Raw genomic sequence first — 18,006 nt, forward strand, 5'->3', positions numbered from 1 at the left:
ATAGCATCTTTCGACCACTTAAACGATATCATCTATACACTTTATGGCTGTAGTTTCTGGAGCCCGTGGTCTTCGCTCCAGAAAATTAGGACCCAACCGGTCATGAGTTCTGCGTACTGCGATAGTACTGCCACATTAAATTTATTTATCAGAAATCGAAAGGTATTGCGGAAGACATTTTTTAAAAATCTTTTATTACACCGAAATCCTTGAAATATATCAACTAACACATGATGGACTTGTACAATACGAAATTTTCCAGTTTGAGAAAACACGTCTTTTATTAACGTTTTTAAAATGATTATTTTCTCTTAAGAAGTGAGTAGTGTACAGTAAATATTATTCATATAAATTTTTATTTTCAAATTTCTTTTGAGTGTTATACTGATATATCGAAAAAATAGTTTAAAATAGTAATACGTGATATCACAGTTATATATTGAGTTATATATGGATATTTTGATATGAAATATGGAATAATTGTTATGAGAAGTAAATAAAAATGTTTCCTTGATTTGTATAAACCAGAATTTTAATTAAATAAGCCCTTTTATTTAAAGCCTTGATGTAAACATGAACAAGGGGAATTTGATGTTTAGACCTAGGTGGAAATTAGTGTCCATGTCGTGCCTTAGTACCAACTTAACTAAGTAGTTGTCTTAAGACGAACAAGGTATCGGCACAGTCGAGGCTATTCGTGCGGTCCTGGAGGACTGGACAAACAGGCGGTACGGTGCTCTAACATTCCAAATGGAGCAGGTGCTCTCAAGGCATGAATGCTTTGGCAAGTACCTGTGTCGCATAGGCAAGGAACTGTCAACTATATGCCACTATTGTGGTAGCGAAGAGGATACAGTTCAGCACACGCTTTAGGAGTGTGCAGCTTAGGAAGAGCTGCGCCGAGAACTCACCGATACTGTACGGAATGACCTCTCGTTACCTGGCTTTGTTAAGGCGATGGTACGGAACGAGCAGTCATGGTATCCCATGCAGAATTTCCCCACGAGCTTAAAATAGGTGCTACGCTCGAACATTATATACCTGGAACAAACCGTCGAGCTTGTTCAGTCCAACTTCGAGAAAGAGATCACTAGCCGAATCCAGTTCGTATTAACGCAATGCCTAAAGACCAAGGTCTTTAACAGGTACGTTGCCGGTAAAGACCTATGGATCCGGGACGTGGTTGTGTACGGTGAATTGGCTCATGGTCAAGGAACAATGGAGAAGTCTATTATCGGAACGTAAATAGAATCAGAAATGATGAGATCCACAGAAGAACCAAAGTCAGCGACGTAGCCTGAAACATTTCTCGCTTGAAGTGACAGTGAGTAAGGCGCATCGCTCATGCAACCGTTAGGGCCGAAAGGTTCTCTTATGGTAATCATGAGCTGGTAGATGCTGCGTGGATAAGCTCCCTATTAGATGGACCGAGAATAGTTAAGTTAAGGATGCGGGCAGCGCTAGACCGGTCAACGAGGTGATATCTGGGGGAGGTTTATATCTCGCAGGAGGCGTCTATCGGCCGATATGATGATGTTGATGAAGTTATTTTAAAACAATAACTCTCACAATCTATTGTCTATTGTTTCATGTGAAGTTTGCCTGTTAGCCTTGCGGCTTGCCCTTGTAATTAAGAACTGTGGAGTCCGTGACTCTCACAGTAATTAATTACATTATAATCTATTCTTACATTATATACTTAAGTATTATGTTTGAGCACAATAAAAGTAAAGATTTTTCTCTCTTTTTTTCCTAGCCACTGATTTTCAGTCCTCTTATCTTTTTTCACAAGTAAGGGTAGCAATATATCACGAATGGGTTTATGAACGTTGCCTTTGGTCGATTTTATTTCGTCTACGTGGCTGTTCTTAATCCTATAACAAACATTCTTTTCAGAGGACGAATAAGTGTCAAATAACCAAAGAATCCGGCTCTCTTGGAATAGAAATAATATTTTATTTTATTTAATGTGATAATGTTATTTCAATGGGACCTCAAATAATATTGTTGCTAATAATGAATGAAGGATTTAGAAAAGATGTTAAGGATTCTAAAGTCGAATAGAACAAGTATAAAATGACCAAAGATCTTTACATGCTATATTTGGATCATGTGTTTACTATTAAATTATTTGAACAGTAATAATTAACAGTGTTACGAGTTTTACTTTACGACTAGATTATGAATCAAGATTCCAATTAACTCTACAAGCACAGACATATGTATATATAATACTTTTTCATGCACATCTAATATTTACATTTAATGTATATCAATTGACGAAATAGCAAAAAAAAATAATTAATGGAAAAAGTTTTCCAGATGAAAGAATACGTTAAGGTAAACTTAATAGAGGCATCTAGATCTGTACATTACATTTTCTTGTAATACGATTTTACTACGTTTTTCTGACCGCATTATTTAAAAATACGACTCTGTTTCTCTTTGGTGTTTGCTTTGTTTGCAGTCTCGTTATTTCCAACAAGTGAAATATTTCATAACAGAAATAAGTCGAATCAAATACATTTATCTATCAATATATTCGTTCGCGTAGCGAATGTAAAGTATACAAAAAGTATTTTATAATAAAATATTTTTACGCTTCAGTTAGAAGACTCGAAACACCACGACGAATTTTATCATCCCTCAATTACTCTAACCTTAATTAGAAATTAAAATGATTTTAGAAAATACAAAGTTTTAACGAATCTTATTTAATGCTTTTATCCTTAAAAAATAACGACAAAATTTTTAATTAAAATTCCCTGTAAATTTTTAAAATGTAGGCTTTCTTACAATCTCACAAGTAAGTTGTAACTTCCTTTCATTACTCGGCAAATAAACTTCTAATATTCGATTGTTTTCAACACCTTGACCTAAAAGTTACGGATTTAGAAGCAATCAGAACGGCAGACAGTGAGCTAAAAACGTTGAAATAGATCTGTTATGATCATGACTCGGAAAGATTTGTGAGACAATTATAAATCTTAATTTGAGCAGTTTTCTTAAACGTGTTTAAAATAAAGTATAATTAACAGCTACAAAATTTAGCTTACGGTGAAACTTTTACGATTTATCATGGAATCTAAAATCATGCAAACTAAAATTTTTGAATATGTTTATGGTCACATGTGGCTGCACTAATGAAACTACTACATGGTAAGGAACAATCAAAACAAAGAAAGTTCAATTTCATTAGAGGTCTATTATAACTTCGAGTGATTTTTTATTATTAAAAATATACATAATACAGCTGTCTAATAAAAATCCTTATTTATTTCAATTCTTAAACAGCAAATTATTTAGAAAAGTTATTTGAATGCATTAAGTAAACGTAACAGAAGCTTTCAAGTTTAAGGTAATGATTTGTGACGAATGGTCAGTGTTGAAACTTTTTTTACCTCTGACATAAGTCATTAGAAAGCCATTTAAATCAGCTCTTGTCTGAAAACGAATCATTGTATCAATTCGACAAACGTTGAGGACGTAAATTTATTTAGAAATTCAGACTACCATTTTAGACATCACGCGTTATTGTTAAGTGCTGAATCAATCAAAGCAAATCTTAGTGAAATAGATATTCGTGTAATCTTAGACTTAAAACCATTAAGTAGATGTTTCAATGTCATTGATGCCTATACCGTTATTGTAATATTAACGGCTAATACGGTAACATAATAATACAGATGACTGTTCCTGTAACATAAATATTTTTAATTCCCAAATATTTAATCTGAGACTTTCTAAAATTAAGATTGGGATGAAATCTTTTTGGTATATATTATAAGATAAATATAAAATGTATTTTAAATTGTATCCCAAATATTCACTTAAAATAAATTAAATAAAATAAAATATATTATAATCATCAAGATCACAGCTAAAATTAAATTGTTTTAATGATCATTGCCATCATCAATTCCGCCGTGGGAAATCCTCTGCTGGACATAAACCTATAGATTTTTAATAGGACCAGTTAAAAGCGGCCTGCATTCAACGTCTTCAACAAATGAAAAAAGAACTTCTGTCCACATTGACAGTAAAACATTGTTTTTGTAACAAACACAATTTTTAAAGTCGTATAGCAACTTCATCAACCAATGTACACTTGCTACTGAAAGTAATAGAAAACGTCAATATTCAACAACAATAATTTATATAACTTTTCTATGATTCTAAGTTCAAAAGAGTTTAAAAAATAAAAAAATAAACCTCACCTGAACCATAAAGTTTAGAGAGTTAAAGAATCTGAGCCTAAAACAATTTCAATTGAAATTCCGGGTGTGCGGAGATGGGAAATTCTTGCATAGTAAATCAGAGTTATTTTAACTAACTTTAGTACTTCGCTTTGTAAATTAAAAAATAATAATTGTTAAATTTTATTAGTTACGGTTACATCCTTTTAAATAAAATTTTATATTGTTTTTATCTTGAGATCCATTACTCTTATTTTACTAATATTTTTATACGCATTTACTTATCTAGTTTCACATGCACGTCGTAAATAAATATCAAATATTTTAGTATACCTTATATACATGGTAAAGACGGAAAGGAGTAACTCGAAGTGAGTAGTCTCGGCTCCACTTTTCTTTAAGGTTACCATAGATTTATACAGATAAAGTGGATTCGTATTTTTTTATTGTAAGAGGCATTTAATTTGTAACATCAGACAGAAGAGTTATAAGTATATATGACAAAGATCGGCTGAGCTCGGTTTTGTAGAGTTTCCTTTATTATATAGTGCTCCGACAGTTTAGTTTATAACAATATTATAACTTATTAATATTTATAACTCTCGTTTTATTTAAGTAAAATAATTAAGTGACCTTTGAACTTATCATTAACTAAATTTCAACAATTTTTTTTTAAAAAGATGAAGACAAAATATATTGAGTGGTCAGCCATTTTTATTATTCCATTTCGAATTCTCGTTCGAGCAAGTTTGCTAATAAACGCGGCATGGCGTGGAAGTATAAAAACTTTGAGTAAAACTCTTCGTACTCCATCCAATATTATGCGGAAATTGTTTGAAACATATTTTTCAATATAGTGTTATTGATTACGTTTACAATTAATGTACATAAATTGAATTAAAATTTTATTTTACGTAAAATACATAATACAGAATTATTTTAAGTGTGAAAATGCTTTGTAATTTGAAATGTGCTCACAATCGAAAAGGTCCAGTCTTTTGTAAATAGGTGTAATAAGAATGTTTTAAAAAAAATAACAAAAAAATATATGAGGTTTAAAAATAATTAATAATGTAGTTAAAATATGTATCGCCACCAAAACACTTATAACACTTAAAGTTATAATAAATTAATAAACAATAAGCCGTGTTAGGAAAATAAATAAAATATTTAGTTTCTACTTTATTTTATAAGGCTTGAGTCACGTTATTGAAACTTACTTTCCCGTCAAGGTTTCTTAAAATACGTGGTCACAACATAGTAGGATCTTATATTTTCCCAGATTGTGATCAAATCAACTAGGAAATTGTTTATACTGAGTGAGCTTTATTAAATTGTCACCATTTATCACTCTCGTTTCACATACAGATATTACGCAAACAACATACGTGCCCATTTCGTTGTATGTAATTGGAATAACCAAAGATTTATTAATGTTATGTTACCAGGTCGTAACAAATCAAACCTTTTATTTTTACAAGTCATAAAAAACGAGCTGATTTCAGAGATATTATTACTTACTTTTAATGAAAGGTAACGAAAAAAACAGCTTGCGTTATAATCAGAGTTACAAATAGTTTCGTTTAGTTTTCTATATTGGCAGAAGATGTATACAAAATTAAGGAACAGATTATTAAAACTATAGAATATCGGCCGGCAAATACTTTTCTATTTTTAACACCAGACAGTCAACTTTTCGGATCCAAATAAGAAATGTATTATTTTTGTGCTGATCCATAAAAGAATTGCAATTATATTAGTTATGTCCTAGCAAATAGAGACGCATCATACAGAACAACTAATAGAAGAAACAATATTCAAAATTTGAGGTTAAATGTCCCTTCTGGATTTTTTTTTAAATTTTCTAATACCTTTGCCATATAAGGTTTATTATAAATATATTTAAAGCAGAATAAATAAAGTGGTTAGCTTTTATTATTTTCAGAGTAATTTTCAAAATTCCCTCTAGGTTTCTAATAGAAACAATATTTACTTCAGCCCTTTAAGAAAGTAATTTCACAAATGGACTAAACTGTACTTCTAATATTACAAAAGAATTTAATTTTTCACACAATTATCATTCTATAAAATTTATAAGTTAGGTGCTTGAACATGGTCACATTCTATAATATCTAATACGTAGCGATCAATGCTAGAAAGTTACGTTACCGCAAAACAATTAAAATTAATAATAATTCACTAATTGGTTCAAAGTTTACCATAATATATTATTCACAACATTAAGTGTTATGTTTAATTGACATTACGAATAACATTTAGATTAGAGTTTACTCTATGAGTCTAGAATATTCCAAGAGCATACGTTGAAATGGTTTTTCCAAAATCGGAATTATTGTTGAAAATAAATACGGGCTAATGTAATTATGGTGTCATGCGCGAATTTTGCTTAAAGTATTCAATATACTATAGTCATATTCCCAACTTCTCTTAAACAGTGAATATAAAAACTTGAATATAGAAGAGTATTCAAATGAGAGATTTAAAAAAACGTCTCTTTTAGTGTAGAAAACGTCATATTTTGAGTAAATATTTTTTTTATTTAAATCAGTTAATAAAAGATATTGGGAAAAAAGTGATAATACACGAAATTAAAATAAGGTCGCAACCCTTTACATTTCGTCTGCAAAAAATGAACAAATCCATCATGGATGTGGGTGTACGCATTTATAATAAAGTTATACAAGATATATTAGATTTTATTATAGCGTTCAAGAGTTTTTAGTTAATCGAAATGGTTATTATTCAGGTACATTACTGCATACAGAAACTGTTATTGAACTAAATTTGTTTGCAGAACTATATTTTTTTCAAAGCTTGCAGAACTATACTATAGAACTCAGCTGCTGTCTAATTTCATTTACATGGTTCATTTTATAATGGATATTTAAAAATTGTAATATTTGGTTAAAAAAGAGCAACTAGTGAGATTTAACAGCTCTTTTCAGCATATCAGCATTTCGGGTAGTCCTTACTACTAAGAATGCAAAAATAGTCGACCATTGAAAAGTGCGTCTACATACGATTTTTTTAAGAAGATTGTATTTTATAAATATCAGCCAGACGGACTGTCTGATAACAGTCAATAAAAATATGTTATTACGGTCCCCTATAGGATATTTTTAGCAATAATATAAGATAAATGGCGATAGGAATTGTTTGTTATCTTTTTTTTTCATCGACTACAGAAATAAAAGTTCAATTTGTCATTACCATAAATTATAACAAGCCGTTCGAACGCGACAGCTTTGTTATGAAATAATTTATTGCGTTTACTTCTTGTAGCATAATAAATTTGAACGAGAAATGAAAATTATTTTATAGTTGTTATGAATTTTCGGAAAATTTTCCCAAAAACTCGAAATCGCATTGTCGGTGATGAGCCACAGATCCGTGGTCGCTTGTGACGGGTGCTCATAACAAGGATCAAGGACACAGAGGTACGCTAGCAGTTTCGTTGAGAAATCATAACAGAAATACGAAGATCCGCGAAAAACCTCACCTCAGGTCAGCTGCGTTACTCAAAGAATTGCTCGTCTGAAATAGCAGTAGGCGGCGCACACTGCTCGTACAACCGACGGGTAGTTGGGCCGAAAGTTATTCAAGTGGTGATCACGAGCCGGTAGACGCGGCGCGGTCGGCCCCCAACTAGGTAGACCGACTTCATAGATATAGTTGTGGGAAGCCGCTGGATGCGGGCAGCGCAAGACCAGTGATCTTGGTTAATCTCTGGAAACATTAAGAAGAAGATTGAATTTCCTATCCAATTTTTGATATTACTCTTTAAAAAAAAGCTTACAAAAAGCTATTGCTTAATGCTTTACATTTTTAATATGTTGTTTATCTTCTTATTTTATTTTTTTTTTTGTTATGACATTTTTTCACAGCAAGATATTAAATTTATTACATTATTTCTAGTTCTTTTTATGTATATATATATTTTATTATCATCTGTATATTTAGTTTACAATTCTTGTTTTACTTTTATTTTCATTTCCGCCTGTTTTTACATGCTCACCCGATCTGTTTTATTTTTCGGCACTATTGTGTTTAGCGTTTCAAATTATTATATAATAAGTGTATTTAAAGGAGCTATGAATTAAAGTTATTTGTGTATAAGCGTGGAGGAGTTGTGCTAAAAATACATAAACTTTGTGTTGTGGTTTGGAATTAGCTGGTCGACGTCACGAAGTTATGTTAATTATGTAAAGAATATTACACCGAATAAAATGAGTTTTACAACACACAAATCAAATAAATAAAAGTGTTTTTTTATTTCGCACCGTAAATAGAGCATTTTAAAATTTTAGAAATATCTATTTCAAAAACGACACCGTGATAATTATTTATCAATCAATGTTAACGGTATTCGTTTTAATTTCCTTGGTCTTTCCTATCAAACGGAACAACAACGATGCACCCAAGAGTCGATGAAAATATTTACTTCGGTACAACGCCAGGAAAATTTTATTTTAATTGCTATTTAAACAAAAGAATTTATAATAATCTTAACGATCCATAAATAAGCTTCTTACTTAACAACTCGAATCTTAACAAACCGTGTATAACAAGAGGTGTGCAGAACATTTTCCAATACGTCAATGACTTTGTAAACAATGTTTAATAATACATGATTTATTATTATTTTAGATGTTTAATGTTTAGCAGCTTACAAGCATTCTCATCAATCGTCGACAAATATTTTAAGTATTTATACAGTGCTGTTAAATAATAAACTATCGGTAACACGTGGTGTAGGACCCGGCATTTGATTTGGCACATCGGATAGATATTTCGTCGTAGTTATTAAAATTTTATAAACAAAAACCCTTCATACAAACTAAACTGCCGGAGCACTGTGCTATGACGTCGGCATATAAAATGAAACCCTACCGACATTTGTCGTAAATCTTAGTCTTCTACACAATGTGTCAGATTAAATGCCGGGTTGATACCCGGTAGTATGATACACTTTATTTGCCGGACAAAGTCAATATAGCGCTATATCATTAGCATTTATCACGCACATCACACACCAATCTCATAGAACAAAACTTCTTTTTGAATAAAACGTTGCAGGTTTTCCTAATGGATTAGTCATTGTTGTCCGTGAAATCCATGCCGAATAATATATTAAATAGACTTTACTCTAAAACTGGAACATTTAACATTAGAATAAGAGAACGTCTCCTAACCTTATAAACTTTAGATGTAGTCTGATATTTTACCTTCATGTAAACGCATCCTTAACTCTTAAATAGTTACAAATTGAACAAATTGTACATTTTCTGGTATTAATTCTATACGGAGAATGAAGTATTATTCTAACATCAGCATCATTTAATTCGAAGCTTTTAATTGGTATGGCATTTCATTTTTGTAATAGATGCTAAAAATATTTTTTCTTTAATTACATCAAACTTTAAATTATAAATATGAAGAAATGTTTTACAGGCTTTATATTACAAACATTTACATTGAACTTTATATTAATTCCTTTAATATATATTGTTATGGGAAAAGAAAAAAAGGTTGAAATAAAAAAAGAACAATTTTTGATAAACTCATTAAAAACATTAAACGATTTTTAATGAGAACACTCTTTTAAAAGTACTACACAAAATCGCTGCTATTTGGTAACTCACATATTTGATTGGCATTGATATTTAATGAATATTTAAAGAAACTAATGTTATATGTAGCAGAAATTAAAAATGGCAATTTTAGTACGAGCTCCACACTTGCTGGCGGTATTAAAAGTAATGCGGATTTAGACAAGAGCAAATAATAATTTCCATCAAAATCTTATTTAAGGTAATGATACCGACAACGTATAATAAATAAACTTGGTTTTACTATGCAAGTTAAGTTGAACTTGCAGGGGTGAGGTTCAATGAACGATTTTTAATTTACTGTATTATATTCGTACCTATGGATAATGCAAATATATCGTCTCACTCCAGGAGACTGATATACTTAAGTGTTCCAGCGGGGAGTGAATTACTCCGGAATATTATAATGTTTACTCTATTATATGTACACTGTACGTTTCTGGGCGAGGTTACTGCCCGAGTAAACAATTGCTCAAGTTTTAAGTGCTCAATGTAAGTGATATATATATATATTAGAATCATGAAAACGATCTTTGTTTCCCAGGGTGCCTGTTGACAGATTTGTTTTTTAAAATATGATTATTAAAAAAAAATTAACAGTGCGAGAGGAGGGTGATGGCTTTGGAATTATTCAATCGATTTTTTTTAATGTTAAAGTGATCGGATGAGCATCATGCAATCGACGTCGAGGTATTTTTAAGATAATACAAAACATTAATCTACCACTAGACACCCGTATTTACGAAACCGAATGGTAATCTCCAGATAGCCTAATATTATTATCCTAATATTTTTCAACCTACGGTGCCTTTCAAAACGGAATGTCTGCTTACTATTTCTTGGTCGAAATAGACATTGAGGAAAGATATATCTGGGCGACCACTTGCAAATAGAAAAGTTTTATGTATATACATACGTAAGCTGATTTACATCGTCATTATTTAAGCCTTAGGATTTCCACTGTCAAATGATATATTATATATATAAACTCGTCTATCAAACTTGTGAGTGCAGCACGTACTGCCCTGTCCTGGGCTAACAGCGGCTATCTGTTCTAGGCTATTTCGCCTACGGAACTTGATTTAATAAAAAATATAAATAACATTCGTTGGGTTTCATTATTAGAAAGATGATAACTGTTGCAAAGGTGTTCTGTCCTAAATTATAAGCAATAACTTTTTATTAACACCTAATCAATAATTATACATTCTTTTATATTATTTCAATGCCCATATAAAGCTGAGAGATTTAAGTACATTCGTCATTGTCATATTTTCTATCTGATGGAAAAATCGATTATCTTACCCCTTGGTCTCACGCAAATCATTATTTCATTTCTATCTTTTACTTATAACACGAAAATAGTATTTTAAAGTATTAATTGAGAATAATTCTGTGATCATTAACAACATTAAAAAGTAAACACACGAAAAAGAATGAAATATGAAGTAACGGTTTTTGAATATAATCTAATTTGTACAATAGATTTCAATTAGCAACGTGTGTGCACAACCTCTACGTTCAAAATGTATAGTTTATTAGATTGATTTTTTTTGTCATTATTAATAAACCTTTTCTGCCACTGTATAATTCAATTAAACTAGTGTTAAAATTTTCTTCTATCTGCAACATCTGCTGATTTAATATATTAACTTCAATGTGGAAACTCCTTTAGATTTATCTTCCATCCCCAAACGTCAAATGACTATCTGAGAATATCTATAGAAAGATAATCACAAGCCGATTAGGGAAATGTAACAGATGGACGATCTCTACTGATTACATTTTAATGATCGCAAATAGAGGGCTGAAATTTGATAACAATTCAAGTAGGTTACCGTTTAAAATTATGATTTGATTGTGGCCAAATATGCTTTGTGGGGAGATATTTACAAAAATGAATTTATAAGCATGAACGAGAAAGTTCTTCAATAATATTCGTCAGATTGTCGTGGCTAGGTACGTGATGTGCTCTATAAATTAAAAACGTACTGTGGCACAATTTTTGAAACGAAATTTTACAAACAAATATCTTAATTAACATCAGTGAATAATATTCGTCATTACTTAAGCCGTAGAAAATCCAGTGCTTGACACATGTATCCGCTATAGATTTCCAATAGGATCAGTTAGATGCTTGCATCCAAAGTCTTCCGACGATGTGGTAGATCTTTCCGTCTACTTTGTAAGTGAGCGCCTTACGCTGAGCTTGCCGGTCCGTGACTCCAAAACCTTAAAGTCCAAAAGAGCATCGGTTCTGCGCGAATATTTGCAGTCATTAATAATTCAAAAATTTGCTTAAAAAAAAACGATTTTTGTTTCAATAACCACTGCTATATTGACTCAATACACATAGGGCATTGTTCATACGAGACATAAGTATCTGCATAGTTCAATTACATTCGGTTTTCGGGTTAATGAAGACGTCAACATATCAATATAACATAAGAGACGACTTCGTTATCCATTCGCGTTAAATTATCATTTTCATGATGCTCTCGTGTAGCACAAATTAAAAATATAGACGAATCAGCAAAATTTTGCCGTTCAGTAGTTTAATGTTTCGTGTGGATTTTACCTAGGTATAGCAAAGTATTTTAGCTTTCGGACTCTTGGGCAAATATTCACATTAAAAAAATTACCTCACAACTGTGAAACTGTCACAGCTGTCGCTACGCAAAGCTTCTCAGCTATATTTCATGAACTTTCATAAAATATATTGGTCTTATCTAACAGCAGGCCTCCTAACTCCTTAAATCAAAAACAAAATTTAACTATATAGAAACCTACTCATAACTACTTATGTATATTAGTGTGCCTTACATTATCAATGTTAAGAATATTTTTTTTTAGAACAATATACGAAACTAACCTAAATCAATAAGCCACGTAGAGCGACCAAATGGAAAACTATTTTCGTAGTAAAACCCAATATAAAATTGTATTGTGTTTGTTTGAAAAAAGAATTGCATCGATAAGCTATTTGACTCCTATTAATAAAAAGTATTAAATATTTTAAAGAGCACCGGTTTAGTACATGCCATTTTTTATTATTTTCTAATAATTTAGCGATTATTCCAAGAATAGATGATTCTTTACAAAATATAGAGAATGATCAATTATAGGTGTAAAAGCTTTAAAAGCCGCAGCTTTTACAGCTATTTTCAATCAACTTACAATAAGTGATCTCTCTAAAATATGTAACAATAATTTATTTATTTCTATTGGAATTTAACACATTATTAACTTCTAGCAGTACAAAGTGTAAGTACTGAATTTTGTAAACGCATTTTCTTAATATTTTATTATTTATTTCCTCAATTATTATTTAGGATAGAGTGAATCATGCATAAATTGACAGCAAATGAGCTATACATTTACCCCGTTATAGATTATATACCTATAACCAATCATCCTATAGGTGATTTCGAAACCATATCTTCAATAGTGCCGCAGCCAAAAATCGTCGATCCAATATACATCTGCTTATCGTAAATTGTAAAATAAACTATATTTTTATCAGTAAAATTATATATTTTAATTAATTCTTACAACCTTGTTTTCAGGTGAAGAAGCACTTCTAATATGGGTCGGAACTCAGGTGGTGTCGAATCTAACGGAGAGCTAAGAATTTTATTAGTTGTCACTGTAATAGTTGGGCTACTGTTGATGCTGTCGTTGCTCATGTGTTACGCCTGCGTACTCAAAAGACTCTGCTGTGGAACGCCAAGAGAACGATCAAAGAACTTGGCATGCGCTAGAAGAACGGAGAGCTATCCAATGGGAGACGTGACCTTACTATCTCAGCCCACTGAGAGTGAACGGATTTGATTTACAGAATAATTATAAACGCGTATTTTATTTAATGAAGACTAATCTTCTTCTTTTCTACTGTATTAAATGACAAAGATGCGAAAATGATATATACTACATAAATATGTACTATACGCTTTTTATCTTATACTATAAATAACAGGAAATGTTAGTCAAACATAATCCACACCCAACAAGTATTAACTGTAATGTAAATTAATATCATAATAAACTATTCCCTGTTTAGTTTTACTTCTTGCCAGTAAATTACGAAAGAATCCGTAGTTTATTATTTTTTTATTTATAATGATGTGTATTTTATAAGTGGCTATTAATGTCTATATACTTTTGTCTATAAATCTATAAAAAAATAAGAAGTTCTCCGCTACAGGTAAAAACTTTAGGTAATAGTCTCGTGTGAGACAATGCTACGATCGAGGAATAAAACACAGATAACCTTCTTTTTTCAGCCGATGATCGCCTACTGCAAGCATAGGCCTTCCTAAAAATCACCACGATGACAGGTACCGCGCTGCTCTCATAGAGCGACTTTCCCCGACTTAAGGTCGGGGAAAGTCGCTCTATGTCGTCGGTCCACCTAGCGGGAAGTTTACCCACGTCGCGTCTACCGACTCGTGATAGCCACTCGAGAACCTGTAGGTCCCAACAGCCATCGGTTGCACGATCGATGTGCCCCGCCCACTGCCACTTCAGACAAGCAATAGTTCGAGCTACGTCAGTGAACTTGGTTCTTCTGCGCAACCCCTCACGTCTGATTCCATCTCGCAGCGAAACTCTGGGCATAGCACTTACCATTGCTCTCTAAGTGACATTAAGCTTTCTTATGAGGCCCGTCGTAAGTATGTCACCGATCCGTGCAACACATTGGTAAAAGACCTTCCTCTTCAAAGATTGCGGTATTTTGGAGGAGAAGAGGTTCCAGAACTTCCCGAACGAAGTTCTTTCTCGAAGTTGGATTTACCAAGCTGGACGGTTTCACCCAGGTACATATAGTCGTCAACAACATCAAGTGTAGCACCTTAGACAACTACTTGAGTAGGCACGACATGGATATGGGCATCACTTTCGTCTTCTCCGTGTTTATTTTAAAGCCTACTTGTCCGGAGGCTCTACTGAGATCATCGAACTTTGTATCCAGGTCCTCCATGATCTCAGCATCATTATATTATCAAACCGAAGGTGAATGATATACTCGCCATTTATGTTGTAGCTCACTCCAGTCCATGGTCTTGAAGACATCTTTCAGTGCAGCGGTGTAAAGTTTAGGGGAAATAATGTCTCTTTGTCTAACACAAACAATACAAATTATTATGATATAACATTAGATGTTGTACTTGTCTCTCCTAGTCACAGGTTTAGTATATATCAAACGGAAACGCCGCATTTAATTTTATTCTAAGCATTATTTTAAGTTTTATCTGTATGTATATTTATCATAACTAAAAAAAAAATTAAAATCTTTACAAATTACACAGAAAAAATTTAAGTTTTAATATTATTTTACAAAATTTTACAAATGGAACCAAGTTTAATTTTACAAAATGTTTTCAATAATAATTAATTGTTTATAACTACGAATAATACTAAACTGAAGCCACGTCATTTGTAATAGTATACATAATATGTTCACATATAATAAGATGAAAAATAATATTAGATAATAATTATGTTACACAATATGATTATTGAACATTGTGCTTCTGTTTTTAAATAATGTATGCAAAAAATATTTCTTGTAAAAGACAATTTAAAAATTTACATAACTGACACTTCAAACTAATTATCTAAAGAAACAACATTAACTATTTATTAGCGTTGCGGCCGTATTGCAATTTTAGGGTTTTGCAATTAGGTTCGATTCTAACTTAATATCTACGTCCTAGACGGTTCACTATACTGATGAGAATTTTCTAGTGGCAGAGTACGTCTTAATAATTTTAACTATTAAAGGGTATATATAGTATACATAATAGTAATATCCTTGTTGAGAAAAAAAAAACCGTAATATTTTCGAAATCGACAAAGTGCATTTTAATAGATTAAGACGGAGCATTTCGGAAATCTAGTCAAACAATGCTCGTGTGACGTCTGGTAATACGGGCTAATGGAAATATTTGTGATTAAAAATTGACCTATTAAAAAATTGTTCATTTCAAGATTGTAATTGTGACAAAAATACAAATAAAAAGTCTTTGATCTTGTTTTAATATGTAAACATTACAAAATAATTATTTTTAATTTTTAGTGATTATGTGAAAATAAATTAATAACCTTGTTATATTATAGAGCAAACAGTGTGTTTTACTCTTAAAATATATATTTATAAAAATAATATTATATTATTTTAAAATTAAAAATCGTGTAAACAAAATTGTAAAAAAAAATCTAAAAAAATTTATTAAGTTATTTCTTTAATTTTATTTTCTATTGGTATAAAATAGTTTTTCTCTGTATAAGTTAATCAAAAGAATAAAATAGTTAAGATTATCTGTAAATCTGATGTATGACATAATATATACTGTTTTTCTCTAAGTACTTCTCGCTTTTGTATGTATAACCAATAATAACTTACGAGTTTTTGTAAGTTATGAAAAATATTTAAATAAAATTAATTTGAAAGCAAAGATGAAATTTTATTGAAATTCATTTTTCAAATAGCTGTAACTACACACACCGGCAAAATTAGGAGAACCTAAAAAAAATATTTTTGACAAATGTTTTACTACTTTATACTGCTTACTTTTTTATACAAAATAATTACCTCTGCTTAAATTACTAAATATAATAATAAATTAAGCTGCAAAAAATTATCTTGGAAAAGTTATGCCAAAAGTATGAAAAAACAGCAATTATTTTATGGGTTCAAATTTAAAATGAACAAAATTAAATCAATATCAATTATGCCACCCGCGAGCGACTAATAAGGGCTCGTATACGATTGCCCATATTCAAAATAATGTTGTCGATTAATTCTTGAGGCAAATTGTCCCATTTTTTCACCAATGCGAGTTTTAAATCATGAACATTCCTGGGAGCTGGAATTCGCTGTGAAACTCTTCTTCCTAGAATGTCCCAGACATGTTCTATGGTATTCATGTTAGGCGACCGTGCTGGCCAGTTCATTTTAGTAATACTAACCTTATTAAGGTACCTATTCACTATGTGAGCAGTATGAGGCCGCGCGTTGTCGTGCATAAAGATGAAATCATCGCCAATGAATGGGGCAAAAGGCATAACATGGGATTCCAAGATGTCTTTTACATAACGTTGTGCAGTAAGTGATGAATTTTCAATGAACAGTAACTCTGTGCGTACTCCCAAACAAATGCCACCTCATACCAGTACTGATCCTTAACCATATGACACAGTTTCAGTAAAGTTGGTTTGGTTATAGCGTTCTTCTCGTATATCTCCAAATCCTTTTGCATCTATCTACGAAATTAACACAGAAACGGCTCTCGTCAGTGAATAAAACGTGGCTCCACTCAGTTGTCCAGTTTCGATGCTCGCGAGCTAACGCTAATCTTGCTACACGATGAACTGTCTCGAGTTTTGAAGCTTTTCCTGGCACATAAGATCTTACCCAGCTGCAGTTAGTCGTCTCCTTACTATACGTTTACTTACATTTACATTACGAACTTCTTATAATCGATTTCGGGTCTGAACAGCAGTTTGTCGACGATTCCTTAAAGTCTGCAAGACGATAAAAACTGTCACCTACGTCATTGGTTGAGCGATTTCTGCCTTACCCTCGCCTGCGCATGTAAGATCCCGCCGTCCTGTAGCGTCGTAAACCGCGATGAACCATCGATGTCGATACACCCAATGCGCGACCGACTGAACGGTAGGTATGCCCCTCCTCGATCATAGTTACAGCCCTAGCCACTGAAGTTGCTGGTAAATCATTCATTTTGTATCACAACAATATGCACTATTGAAAGCAAACAGTTAAATGACCTACAGTCACCACTCACAGCATCCAACAAAGTTCTTATCAGAAACAATTAGAACACTCGATGTCAGCAAATTCTTAAAAGAACCATAAAACATGGAAAAGTGTCAAATTTTTACCAAAACTCGAAACAAAAAAGTAAATTATTTTTTAATAGGATACTTACACATTAATAAAACTAGTTCTCAAGATTTACAAAAAGTTTTAAAATTATCTACCTTTTTTTGATATGGGGCCATAATTGTGCCTAATTAGAGGAGTAGCGGTAACTGACATGGCCCAGCGAATTGGTAAGTTAAAGTGGCAGTGGGCAAATTACAAAGCTCACAGAACCATCATGACCTTGAAGTCTTGGAGTGGAGACCACAGACCATAAAGGCCTCTATTTTAAATC

Source organism: Battus philenor, unplaced genomic scaffold, assembly GCF_028537555.1.
Source record: "Battus philenor isolate CCGP_79_NKW_IND1 unplaced genomic scaffold, ilBatPhil1.0.hap1 SCAF_8, whole genome shotgun sequence".
In the NCBI taxonomy this organism is placed as follows: Eukaryota; Metazoa; Arthropoda; class Insecta; order Lepidoptera; family Papilionidae; genus Battus; species Battus philenor.